This window comes from Nymphaea colorata, chromosome 10, assembly GCF_008831285.2.
Source record: "Nymphaea colorata isolate Beijing-Zhang1983 chromosome 10, ASM883128v2, whole genome shotgun sequence".
Lineage (NCBI taxonomy): Eukaryota > Viridiplantae > Streptophyta > Magnoliopsida > Nymphaeales > Nymphaeaceae > Nymphaea > Nymphaea colorata.
The window spans coordinates 4439447-4452137 of record NC_045147.1 but is presented as its reverse complement, the minus strand read 5'-3'; the positions used below and the strand labels follow the sequence as shown (position 1 = coordinate 4452137).

At 38.2% G+C, this 12691-nt stretch overlaps 1 pseudogene; it reads right to left on the bottom strand.

Annotated features, from left to right (window-relative positions):
• Positions 1-10822: 10822 nt before the first annotated feature.
• Positions 10823-12436, bottom strand: LOC116262208 (protein ETHYLENE INSENSITIVE 3-like; annotated as a pseudogene).
• Between the last annotated feature and the right edge of the window lie 255 nt (positions 12437-12691).

Genomic DNA, 12691 nt, shown 5'->3' with positions numbered 1-12691 from the left:
TTTCATTTTAGCAGACATCCTATACAGAAGAGGATTCAGTACAGAATATGCTAGATGTCTCTATGTAAATGAGGCACTAGAAGTCATTCAAGAAGCTCATGAAGGAATTTGTGGAGGACATGTAGGGTATCAGACCTTCGTCAAACAGATAGTCAGAGCAGGATATTATTGGCCTACAATGTAAAAGGACTGTCATCAATTTATCAAGAAATGCATCAAATGTCAGTTGCATGCACCATCAATTCATGCTCCAGCAGCATACCTTCATTCGGTCAGCTCACCCTAGCCATTCTCTATGTGGGCCTTCGACATGGTCGGACCAATCAATCCGCCTGCCTCAAATGGACACAGGTATTTTCTTGCAGCTACAGATTATTCCACCAAATGGGTCGAAGCAATCACCTTAAAAACAGTCGAAGGACGACATGTAGTGTCCTTCATCCACAAAAATCTTTTGTGTAGATTTGGCATCCCGCACGATATCGTTTCTGACAACGGTACTCACTTTAAAAATGAGAAAATGCGCAATCTTTGTCACAAACACAACATACAACATCACTTCTCTGCCCCATATTACCCTCAAGGTAATGGTTAGGCAGAAGCAACCAACAAGATTTTGATTCATGTCTTAGAAAGGACTGTTGAAACAGGCCGAGATTGGCACGAGAAAATGCATAATGCACTTTGGGCATATCGAACTACAATCCGGACACCCACCAATGCTACACCAGTAGAGTTAGTATATGGAACGAAAATTGTCCTTCCATTATATGTCCAAAAACCAGCAATAAAATTTGCTGCTCTCATTGAACTCCCAATTAGCAAGTATCAAAAAAAGAGACTTGCTCAATTAGACGTCTTAGATGAGAAAAGACTACAAGCGGCAGAGCACGCTGAAGTCTATCGCAAGAGAGTCACCCGACATTATGCCAAATTGGTCATTGCGAGAAAATTTCAGGTAAATGATCTTGTTTTAAGATCTATAGTTCCACTCAGGAGTAGACCCAAAGGGAAATGGGCACCAAACTGGGAAGGACCATATGTCGTCAAAGACGTTCTACCTCACAATTCTTATTGGTTGATTGACGCCGATGGGGTCGAAATCCCCGATCCAATTAATGCTTTGCATCTCAAAAAATTCTATACTTGAATTTGCAATTCAAAAATTTCAAAACAATTGTACTTTGATAAGCATGTTCTTATCAATTTTCAAACCAACTAAGAGGCATAGTATCCCTTAGAGAAAGTTTGTAAAATGAATCAAAATTTTTAAAATTTTCAAACTCAGGCCATATTTTAAGGACAACAACAGGGGCATTGACTTGAAATATACAAGAAATTTCAATGAAATTGAGGGATTAATGTATAGAAATTAACATTGGTCCTGACAAGTGGCACTTGTAAAGGTCTAGCATGAGATGCCACAAGAAAAGGCCCTTGTAACCCAAAAGACCTTGGCAAGATGCAAGAAAAAACTATCAAGCAAAATGAGTTGAGCAATGAGCTCGGGGTGAGTGTAGTTGTTCCTCTAGTTCAAAGCTCTGCAGGTGCAGGTGGGCATATGACCTATGCTTACACTGTGAAGCTAAAAAGCAATCCATGAACATTTTGCTTATATTAAGTCTCCTAAAGCCTTATAAATTCGAGCAAGTAAGTCCGAGGAGTGTTCTGCACTTGGTACCCTAAGGTCAACTGGTCTGGGAGTTACCGGCCCAAAGCTCGCTACAAGGGTTCAGAAGAAAGCCCGATAGACTTGATATTGTACAAAGCAAACTGCATAAAACCACCAAAGTGGTGGAAATCCATAGTAGCTTTTGGGGTGGTGAGAAATTTTCCTCAAGAGTGAAGGGTGGCTCAAAAAGAAAATCAAAATTCAAACGATAAAGCCAAAAGGTGAAAAAATAAGCAAACAAAAAAAAAGAGAGAGAAAAAGCACTTGCCAATGGTTAAGAAGGCATCAAGAGCTAAGTTCTCCAAGCATCAAATGCAAAAACTTTCACAATTGCAAAATTTTTCAACCAACATTAATTCCTCTACAAAGTCTCCAGTGAGATAGAGGAAAATCTTCTTATTTCAGGTCTACGCCTATCATTTTCCCTTGAGTGAGGACGCTTAAACGTCATTTGAAAAATGGATTTTCTTCAATTTCCATTTGCAAAAAAATTGGTGCATAAATCTTTGCTATTAAGCAAATTCTTCAACTTGCTTAACAGCAAAGAGGAGCATTTAACACCCCAAATTTTTCCACATTAAAATTGAAGCAATATGAAAATTTGACAAAAGAGTTGTGAAATTTTGCAATTTCAAAGTCAATTTCAAACCTAAATGTAATTTAGATTTGAATCATGAATTTAACACATGGCATGCATCCGAATGCAGGATTGCGAGTCCAAACTAAGTCTAAATTAGGATTTGACATCCAAATCCAATTACAAATGCCATTTGACATCCAGATCCAATTACAAATGTCATTTGACATTCAAATTCAATTACAAATGTCATTTGACATTCAAATTCAATTACAAATGTCGTTTGACATCCAAATACAATTACAAATGTCGTTTGACATTCAAATTCAATTACAAATGTCATTTGACATCCAAATCCATTTACAAATGTCATTTGAAATCCAAATTCAATTGTAAATGTCATTTGAAATCCAAGTCCAATTGCAAAATTCAAATTTTGACTTAGATCCAAGAATTAGATCTAATTCAGTCTAGAATGCTACGTGGGACCCACGTGTGGGCCCCACCTAGCCCATGTGGTCAAGAGCCCCCCAGGGTTTACACCCCTCATTTAAAAAAATAAATAAATAAATAAATGTTTTCTCTCAATTAAATGAAAAAACCACTTTCAAGGAGAAATGAATGATATCATAACTAAAAACTAGGAAAAGAGAAGCATTTATGCATCTCTCTCTTTTTTAAATAGGTCCTCTTTAAGGAGTTTTCAATCTTCAAAAAGCAATAACTAGGCTGGTCAAACCCACTTAATTCAAGTAGGTTCGACCCTAGTGCACCCAAATCTTAGCTAGGCTCAGTCAATATGAGCTCAGCTTGGTCAAAAAGTAGGTCTGTCTCACGATCCAATTAATGGACGAAAATAGACTTTGACCAAACCAAACCCACTTTGACTAAACCCAGTTAAAGTACAATTTAGCTCAACTAAGAACTTTCTTATCTCAAATTTATCAAATTAGCTCAAACAAAGTCAAACTATTCGCAATTGAGCTTTGACTTTGGTCAATTGGTCGAAATAGACCAATGTGGATAATTTTGTCCTTCTATGGTCAAATTGAGATTACAGAGCCTAAATTGGCTCATAAAAGGCAAATAAATATTTGGATTTGTCAAATAGATAAATTAAATACCAAATTAAAATTCAATTTTTCAAACGAAAGTTTATTTCAGTTGAAATCCATCTTCAATCAAATTATGGACGAAAATCCCCTTTTCGAGCCAAATTTGATCGAATTTTCAAATTTTATTCAAATTTAAATTGGATTATCATAATTCAATTGCATTTGGAGCTTAATAACTAGGTTTTAACCTAACAAGCTCGATTTCAAACAAAAAAATAAATAAATAGCACAAAATAAGGCAAAACCCTGTGCAAGAGCATTTTTGTCCAAAATTTGGTCAATGTTGGTCAGCTAGGTCTGAACCAAGTTGACCAAACCTAACCCAGCCCACCTAGCTCGTGCAATTGGGATAAGAATGAGTAAATAAAGCCATTAAAACTCCATTTATTCCATTTTTCATCTCCCTAAGCCTTGATTAATCTTCCAAGGCAAATTTAAGGAGGTGGTTGAACCCACCTCCTCCTCTATATAAACCTCCCCTTGGCCACCAAGGGGGGGGGGGGGACGAAATTTTGGAGGTATTCCATCAAGTGCTGCAACCAAGGAGCTAGGAGGGAGAAGCCAAGGAAGAGAGGAGAGATTCGTCCAAGTATTCTTCCCTCTTTTCTCTGATTTTCCTCTCTTAAAATCAGATTGGAACACGTTTTCAAACTGGTTTTAAGAACATGGTTCATTTTGATTTTCATAGTACCAAGTTATGAAATCATTTTTATTTCATTTTAAAATTTGCTTAATTTCAGCAATCCATACGTAAGATGTATGTATGTTGTTGAAATCAGACCATGTTTTATAGGAATTGGTTTATGAATGTCAAATTTTATATATTTAAAATGCCAACTATCCTAGAACTATCCAAAGAAGTTGACGATTTCATGAGTACGAAATCTGAAATTTGATGAAAGACTTCTCATTTCTATCTAAGAAACAAGCCCTTTATTGGAATCAATGTCCATAATTTTCAGCTATCTAAATCAACATAAGGTCTGATTTTTTTAGCTATCTTGAGACGAAAGTGGATGTCATCCACGTCTCCCATCTATTTAAAAAAAAAAATTGATTTTCACATCATTTGTATATTTTTCATCATTTTGATAGTTTTATGTCAAGTCTCAAGCTTATGGACTACATCTCTAATTCATGTACTTAATCATATAATAAGCATATTTAGATAAAGTCCTACATGTTAATTAAAATCAATCTCTATGTGTAGATCGTATGATGTGAAATTGCAATATGGGCCTTAAGAGATTATGAGAGAGTGAAGAATGTATGTTTCATATGAATGAACCTTGAGAGATTATGAGAGAGAGAAGAATGAATGTTCCATATAGTTTCCCTTCTAATTTAATGCATTCACTTTCACTCAAAATCAATGACACCACTTGCACATTCTCAAGAAGTTAAGTGATTCAAATTTGAGTTGCAAAAAGTGACCAAGTCATATTGCAACAAAAATTTGTAAACTTCTCTTAACTTCAAAAGAAAACATAAGCAATACATTCATGATCTTGGCCAAAGTATATTTGAAAAACAACACGTTTTCTAACAATTTGGAACCTATGTTTCATCAAAGGAATGAATTCTACCTAACCAAATCACACGATTTGGCAAAAGAAGAATTGAAAAATCAAGTTTCTTTGCTAAGGAAACTTAGCTATTTTTCAAAAGTTGATCATAATTTCAACTCATGAACCATTTAGAGTTCACAATAAAGAACTCAATTTCACTCTTCAAAATCCTCAAGAATTGTGTATTTCAAATCGAATGGCACAAAAAACAAATGTTTTTGAACCAACTTGAAAGTCCTCTAATCTTTAAAACGAGTTCAAATCACTCATTCAAAATAAATTTTGGTTCTTGAATCCAAAACCTCAATGCATAAGCATATAGGATTTGCATCAAAAACTTGTATATGATCCAAATGATCCTAGTCCTTGGTCTAATTATCCCTGTTAAAGGCGGCAGGAACGATTGGACCTCGTACCGATGGGCGGATCCCTTTTCATTAAAATATTTTTCAAAACCTCAATTTTAAAATAATTTTACTGATTTGCATATGACACCCTTTGAGAAAGGGGTGGGTGCGAACAAGGAGGAAGCCGTCGGATGTTTGAGAAGAACCAGCTGTCGCCGGCCACTGGAAAAGCGAAAGACTTGGTTGCGAAAGACTTCTCGACCGTCGCCAGAAAAGTGAAAGACTTGGTTGCGAAGATACGAGATGAGAGAGAGAGTGATGCCCAAAATAAAACTCCAATTCTATTCAAGCATACGAAAGCAAAGTACATAATTGTTTAAATAGTCTTGAAATGTCTTGGTTTCCTAAGTGACTCGAACCAAGACGCACACACAACTCAAAGCAAATGCTGAAACGAAAGGTCGAGACGAGACGTCTCGAAAACCTAATTAGACTTGAACCTTGTGAGCTCGGGTGAGACTTGTCTGGGTTCCGCCCAGACTCGATCCTTTAAAGCACTATGACCACGCCCTATAGGCTCAGCCCGTAATTTGCCTAGGTTCGGCCCTAGGCTACCACAATTGACCTGGGTTCATACCAGACTCAGGACCGACCTGACCTAGACCGGGTGTTAGTGCCTGGCTTGGTCCATGACCGCCCTGATGAAATGCCACCAGCTGTTCGTGTTCGGCCCCTGATGCTTCGCCCGCTCCTCCATCTATAGCATCTCCGAATCCATGGTCAACCTCCTTGTGTGCTGAAGCCTGTGCACCTACGCATGTGACTAGCCTGGCCGACGCTCCCTGGCTGCTCTCGGCACCATCGGCCGCTAGTTTCGGTCGTACTAGGGGTAGGTCTGTAATAACACCTAACTTGATAAGGTGTGGGAGGAGAGCTCGGCCGAAGTCCACCACGCCTAGAGCTGGACGACTCACTGGCTGGAGAGGGATCCCTTGCTGGTTTGCAAGGGGTTCAATTTATAGGGACTTGGTGCTGGAACTTGAACCAATTTGTTGGAACCAAGTTAAATCAAGAGTTACTTTTGGCATGGGCAGGAAGGGACTATGCATGAAAGGTGCACCTCCTTCATTGCCAATCCAATTCTTCCTTTTGTTAGCTTGTCCCTCTAGCTTAACTTGAGGAACAAACAAGGAGGCATGCTGGTCTTTCTTTCTACATTTTCAGGGAGTGGAGTCAACTGGAAAAGAGCTGATTCTAACCAGCTCTTGGTTTGTTTCCAAAGAAGACATGAAAGGAAGAGGGGAACACGCCATTCATGGCCGTCCCCTCTTGTTCTAACTTGAAAATTTCTGGTTTCAAGTTTTGGAAACCTGATTTAAATGGCACGCCCAACTGGGCTGCCTTTGATTTTGAAAGCTTTTATTCCATTTCAAATGGGGGATAGGGGTGAACGCCTGATTTCAAGCTGCTCTCTTAGGCTTTGGGAAAATTTTTTTAGGAAAGGTTCAAAACAAAGCATCTTATTCTTGGATGCCTCTTTAATTTTCTTTTTTTTCAAAAAACTGGTTAGCTAGATTGAGGTGATCCATTCCAAAAACGTCGGAAGTAAAAGAGCAAGCTTGTTTGAGAAACTTTTTACTTGATATAATTGTTATAGGTTAACGTCAATCTAACCTTGGGCGAATTCTTGATTTGTCTGAAGATCGGCTCGGCCTTAGCATGTCAAGGTGCCTCTTTCTCTTGAGTTTCTATGAAAGAGATTTGGGGTGGATGAAGAGTGCACTCTCCTCAAATAACTTTTTGGTTCATTTTGAAGGGAGCGGATTAGCTCGGTTGGGGCTGACCTGAGTTAGTTGGTTATCATGGTTCTCTGAGCCCATTTTAGGATTTCCAAAGTTTTAATTTGAATTTTTAATTTTTTAGAAAGAGTCAATTACTGAATTGACTTTAAGAAAAATTGGGAACTCCTCCCTCTAGGAGAACCATTCCTAGATTATTTTCTTTTGGTTGGGTCTTTCTCCAATAATTTTAAGGAAGGAAATTGAGAGAGATAAAGTCCCGCCGATTATTTTTTCTCTTTGTTTTGAAATAAAATTGAGAGAGGATTTTAATTCTCACTAATGAAAATTTTAATTTTGATTGTAAAATTTGTAACTTCTGGACCTCGATTTGGATCGATCTCAAAATTTTGCCAAGCTGAATTTGAAATCTCATTCAAATTTGACAAAAAATTCTGATTTTGCAATTCATCATTCTAACTTGATTTGCAAGTGATCCTTAGACTTGGGTCTATGATTGGGTTGGGTGGACATCAACTCCGGTTTGAAATATTTTATGGAAATTTTCAAGATCGCCATTGAGAAAAATTGGAAAATTTTGGGGTGTAAAGAACTCTTGACTTATACAAAGGAGTGCGGTTCGTTTGACAAGTTCTTACCTCTATATCTATCACTTTTTAGAGATTTTTGAATTGTTCAAACTTCATGAACATAAAGAAGAGAAATGTTATTCCCACAGGAGGAAGGGTACCCTATAAACAATGCATCCTAAATATATACTTGTTCTAAAGCTTCCACGGAAAAAAAAGGAGAGATTCATCATTACTAGATAGATGGGAACATCTTTCTTTTACTGCTAAAACCAAATCAGGTGTATCTATATTGTCTCTTACTTGACACTGCTCTATGCTGAATCTTATGAGTTTCTTATCTCATGAACCTTCACAAAATTATGTTGTTTGTGACTTTGTTTGCTGGTTGTGATTTTTCCTATTTTCTCTTTTGTTTTGCCCATGGTTGGTGATAAATCTTTTAGAGAGACTGGATTAAGACATAAGTGGGATTCCTTCTACTCTCTGTAATCATTCATTTCACTGCTCATGCATTTCCAAGTGGCAGAATTCTTCTTGCATGGTAAGCATATTCTTGTATCTAGGCACACATCCTTCTTAATTATGGTTATTCTGATGATGTAGAATTTTGGTTTTAAGAACATGCTCTTCATCCATTAACAGATGTTAGTGTGTTAAAAATCCTATATTTTTTATTTTGGGTAGTCTTATGAAATTTAGAAAAATTATGTCATGTGCCCAATTCCTGTAGACGCATCTTCATTCAGCCACTACTCAACTGGCATCTCCAGCTTTGCCACATTTCTTTCTAGGTTAGTAATTTTATAACCAGCTTTTAAGTTCAATTTTGTGTTATATTCTTGAACAAACAGACACACAACACCCTGTTGCCTTCAAAAATAGGAGTTCTCTACTGCTTCCAGACAGCAACTCCTCTTCTGTTTGTACGCCTTGGACCGTGGCTCTGTTGCCATCAAATCATTTGTTCCTTATTTCAAGCTTGGTCCAGTAGATTAGCAATTGCCTAGCTGTCTTAAGCTTAAAACCTTAGCTGCCTTGCTATTTGCAGCTCAATCGCATTAGCCCCACCATTCCACAGGCCTAGATTGGTTCTTTGCTGCTACATTTGCATACCTGCTCCCCACATTGGAGCTGCCTTATTGCTTCAAGGTACTACTCTTGCTCATATAGATGGCAGCTCGTTGCTGCTTTCAATCAACAATGGCTCCCTTACTATTCATAGGTTCAAACCATAGTGTCGATTGACCCTAACCAACAATTCGCTGCTACCTCAAGCCTAGACCAGTGATCTCCTGTTGTCATGTTGCCAATTTGCAGCAATAAGTCTGGTGTTGTCTTCTAGTTTGGACCAGCAACCTTGCCATCCTCTACAGTTGCTTCCAACATACTCCCAACTTTAGTGGCCCTGCTGCACATTGCAAAGACCAGTAAATTTACCGAGCTCAGGTTCCAATTAAGCTCATCATGTTTGGGCAACTACTTATCAAACTAAATATGACTAGATAGCTCCCTCTCCAAGTTTGGGCCAATAGCTTCCTCAACTTGTGACAGTTGTTCTGTGTTGTCCCCCAAACTGCATGCTCTTTGCTGTCCCAAACCAGCAAGAATAGATTTCTTGCTTCCCTTCCAACTTACAGCAACCTCCCACTCTCAAACTAGCAGATTTTCTGCTCTAGTCTCCTAAAGCAAACCCATCATAGCTTCGGAACAGAAGCCTCCTTCCTGTCATTGAGCTCCCAACCAACGGCTACCTGAGTATCAAACTGCTTCATATCCGTAGATAGTTTGGCTCCAATTCTACACCCCATTGCTGCTCTTAAGGTCCCCAATTCGGTAGCCTTGCTGCCTTCTAATCCGAACTAGCTTTGCTAAACCCAAATGAAATCCATCAACCTTGGCTCAGCCATGTTTCTTCTTAGGACGTTTGGTAAAACACTTCTCCAAAGCACATTTTTCAAACAAGGAAAATGACATTTTATAAATGACCCACCTATAGTCTCAAAAACCAGATTTTGAAAGTCCTAAATCGTGTGAAACCACAGTGAGAAAATCCCCAAACCAAAGGAGAATGATTGGCCTAATTATGTAAGTGTAAATAATTTCTCTCTAATTTTATGTTGACATGACATGAGAGAGAGGGAGTGAGAGATAAGTGCATGACTATCACACCTCAATGGCGTCACAAAACCAATAGAGTATCCAATCAACTAAATTTCGGTCAACCCAAGATTGGATTGATAAAACAAGGAGCCTAGTCCATCTTGTACATGACTAGACTAATCAAAATGAGTGTGTTATCTCGTTGGCTAAAATCGTAGGTGCAATCTGTTGCTCGTCTAAGTTTACCTATTTTTTCAATTCATGGCCTATTAATTGTAGGTGAAATGTTTGAGGAACTAGCAACTTTGTTTTTCCCAGTCATTTGGGCTCTTGTGGATGTATCTTTATTACTTATGTGATGCTTGCTTTCAAATTCTATAAAGATCTTTAACAAAAATTTCATGTTCAAATAGGAGAATAGATTGAGTAGAAGAAAAAATTACTTGTTTGAAGAATGACAAATTTAGAAAGAAATATCATTGAAAAGGGCAAGCAAGTATGTGATTTGAGACAAAGCTAAACAAATGTCCCAATTGGAGTACATTCCTCTAGGGGCCGTTTGATGGCCTGAAAATATTTTTCTAGAAATATATTTCTGGAAATATAAGAAATGGAAAAATGGAATGGAAAATTTTTTTCCAATTCCAATTTTGGTGTGTGTGTGATGACTCAGAAATATATTTCCAATTCTATATTTCTGAGTTTGATGGTATGGGAAAATGAAATGGGAAAAATACCAATAACAAATATATAAAAAAATCACTGCCTCTAAGCACCAGATAAGCCGTTGCCGCTCTGCTTCCGAACTAACGGTGCAACCATCCATGTGCCTAAAGTAGTATTCCTAAAAATTTCAGGAATTAGGAAGTACGTTATGTTTGTGAACTCGAACAAAGATGCTATATATTAAAAAAGAAAGAGCAGAAGCTTGGTCCACCAATACACAATGCTATAAAATGGAACTTCACCATGAGTAAATGCTCATATCAGTCTTGAGTGATGCAGATTTAATTTCAACCAGATGGGAAGAAGAAGCCGTTGCAAAAAGTAAATGTCTCTACAGTACATACTGCTACACTGTTTTTTCCCAAGAACAGGGTCCTGTTCTCAGAAGCATAGCTCTCAAAAGAGGGGTTTCTTTCATAGCCGACCACGTCGAACTTTCCTTTGCTGTCATCTTGTCCTGCAGGCATTTTGACTGCCGAACAAGCCTCCGGATCTTGTCCATGTCCGGAGAGATGTGCTTTATCACAGCAGTGAGCACACCAACCTTCCATGCCTTCTTGAGGTTGTGAGGCTTCTTGTAAGGGGGAGGACCCTGGTCCTTCCGCAGCCCCAACTGAGGCCACCAATCCTCCTTGCCGGTCGGCCACCACGGTGGAGCTAACCCTTTCTCCAGTGGGAACTGCCTCTGAGGCGGTTTGCAACTGCTGCATAAGGGCAGACAACAGAGACCCCAGCGTGGTGTCCTGTAGCTCCTGAAGAGTCTGAGGTGTAGAGACCATGGCCGGGCTTTCGGGAATAGCGTTCTCCGCCTGATACTTCTGCGCCCTGGACATCTTCTTCCGCCGTGCTTGCTCCTGCGACTGCCTCTGCTTGGCGATGTCTCTGTTCTCCTTGGCCTTATTCTGCTCCTTCAGCCGCCTCAACCGGATTCGGTCCCTCCACAACCTCCGCTCAAGCTCATCGACATCAATCTCCTCCTCACTCTCGTCGTCATCCTGCAGCACCTGTTCTTCGTGCCCAATTGCTCGCGGAGTGACAAGATGAGGAGAAGGAAGGAAGACGCGCTTGCGTGCCCTAATGGGCAAAAATTTTTTTCCGGAAAAAAATTTCCGTCTCTCCAGGTGGAAATTTTTTTCCGGAAAAAAATTTCCAGAATCGACTTTAACGGTCGAAAAAAAATTTCTACGTTTGATACAATGCAAAAATTTTAAATTTTTGAATTTTTTTTCTCGGTGAATAGTGTATTTTCGGCGCATCAAACGCCCCCCTAATGAAACTCCTATGGATTTGCAAGACACTGAAAATGAAGGAGTTTCAATAGATACTCATGAAGCACTTGTAAGTAGTGCAAAAAGATAAAGAGCAAATACTTCTATAGTATGGAATGATTTTGACGAGGTGAATATAAATGATGTGAAAAAAAAATGAAATGTAAGTACTACAGTACACTATTTATGATAACACTATTTATGATAAGTACAGGTGGATCTACATCATAAATGAGAAGGCACAAATGTTTGACACGTTTTATTAACCAAAAGTAAGCGGTTTTAAGTTTTAAATCAGGAGAGACTTCAAATGTCACGAAGAAGCTTATAGAAATGGTTCTAACATCGATGCTCAATCAATAATAGAGATAATCACAAAATTAGTGACAACTAGAGAACACGCTTTTTCTATAGTAGATAATTGTTGGTTTAGGTTCCTTCCTAGGCTTGGTTTTCCTAAGTGGGTGCCAGTTTCAATAATGACAGTTAGGAGAGATGTAACAAATTTTTATGAAGATGAAAAAAAGAAATTAAAAGAAGTCTTGAAGGGTGTTGATAAAATTGCTTTGACTACACATATGTGGACATCAAATCAACAGCTTGGATATATGGCATTATCAGCGCATTTCTTTGATAAAGAATGGAATATGCAACAACGTATCATCAATTTTACTGAAGTTGAGCCACCTCATAATGGATTAGTCTTAGCCAATGTAATTGCTAAGCATCTTGCACATTGAGAGATTAAAAAGAAAATAATGTTTATTACAGTTGGCAATGTTTCATCAAATGTTGTTCTTATCAAAAAATTAAAAGAGAACATAGAAAAAAGTGAAATCAACTTGTATTATGGAGGTAAATTTTTTATGTGCGATGTTGTGCATATATTTTGAATCTGATGGTAAAAGATGTGTTGAGTGCCATTAAAGATAAAATTATTAGCATTA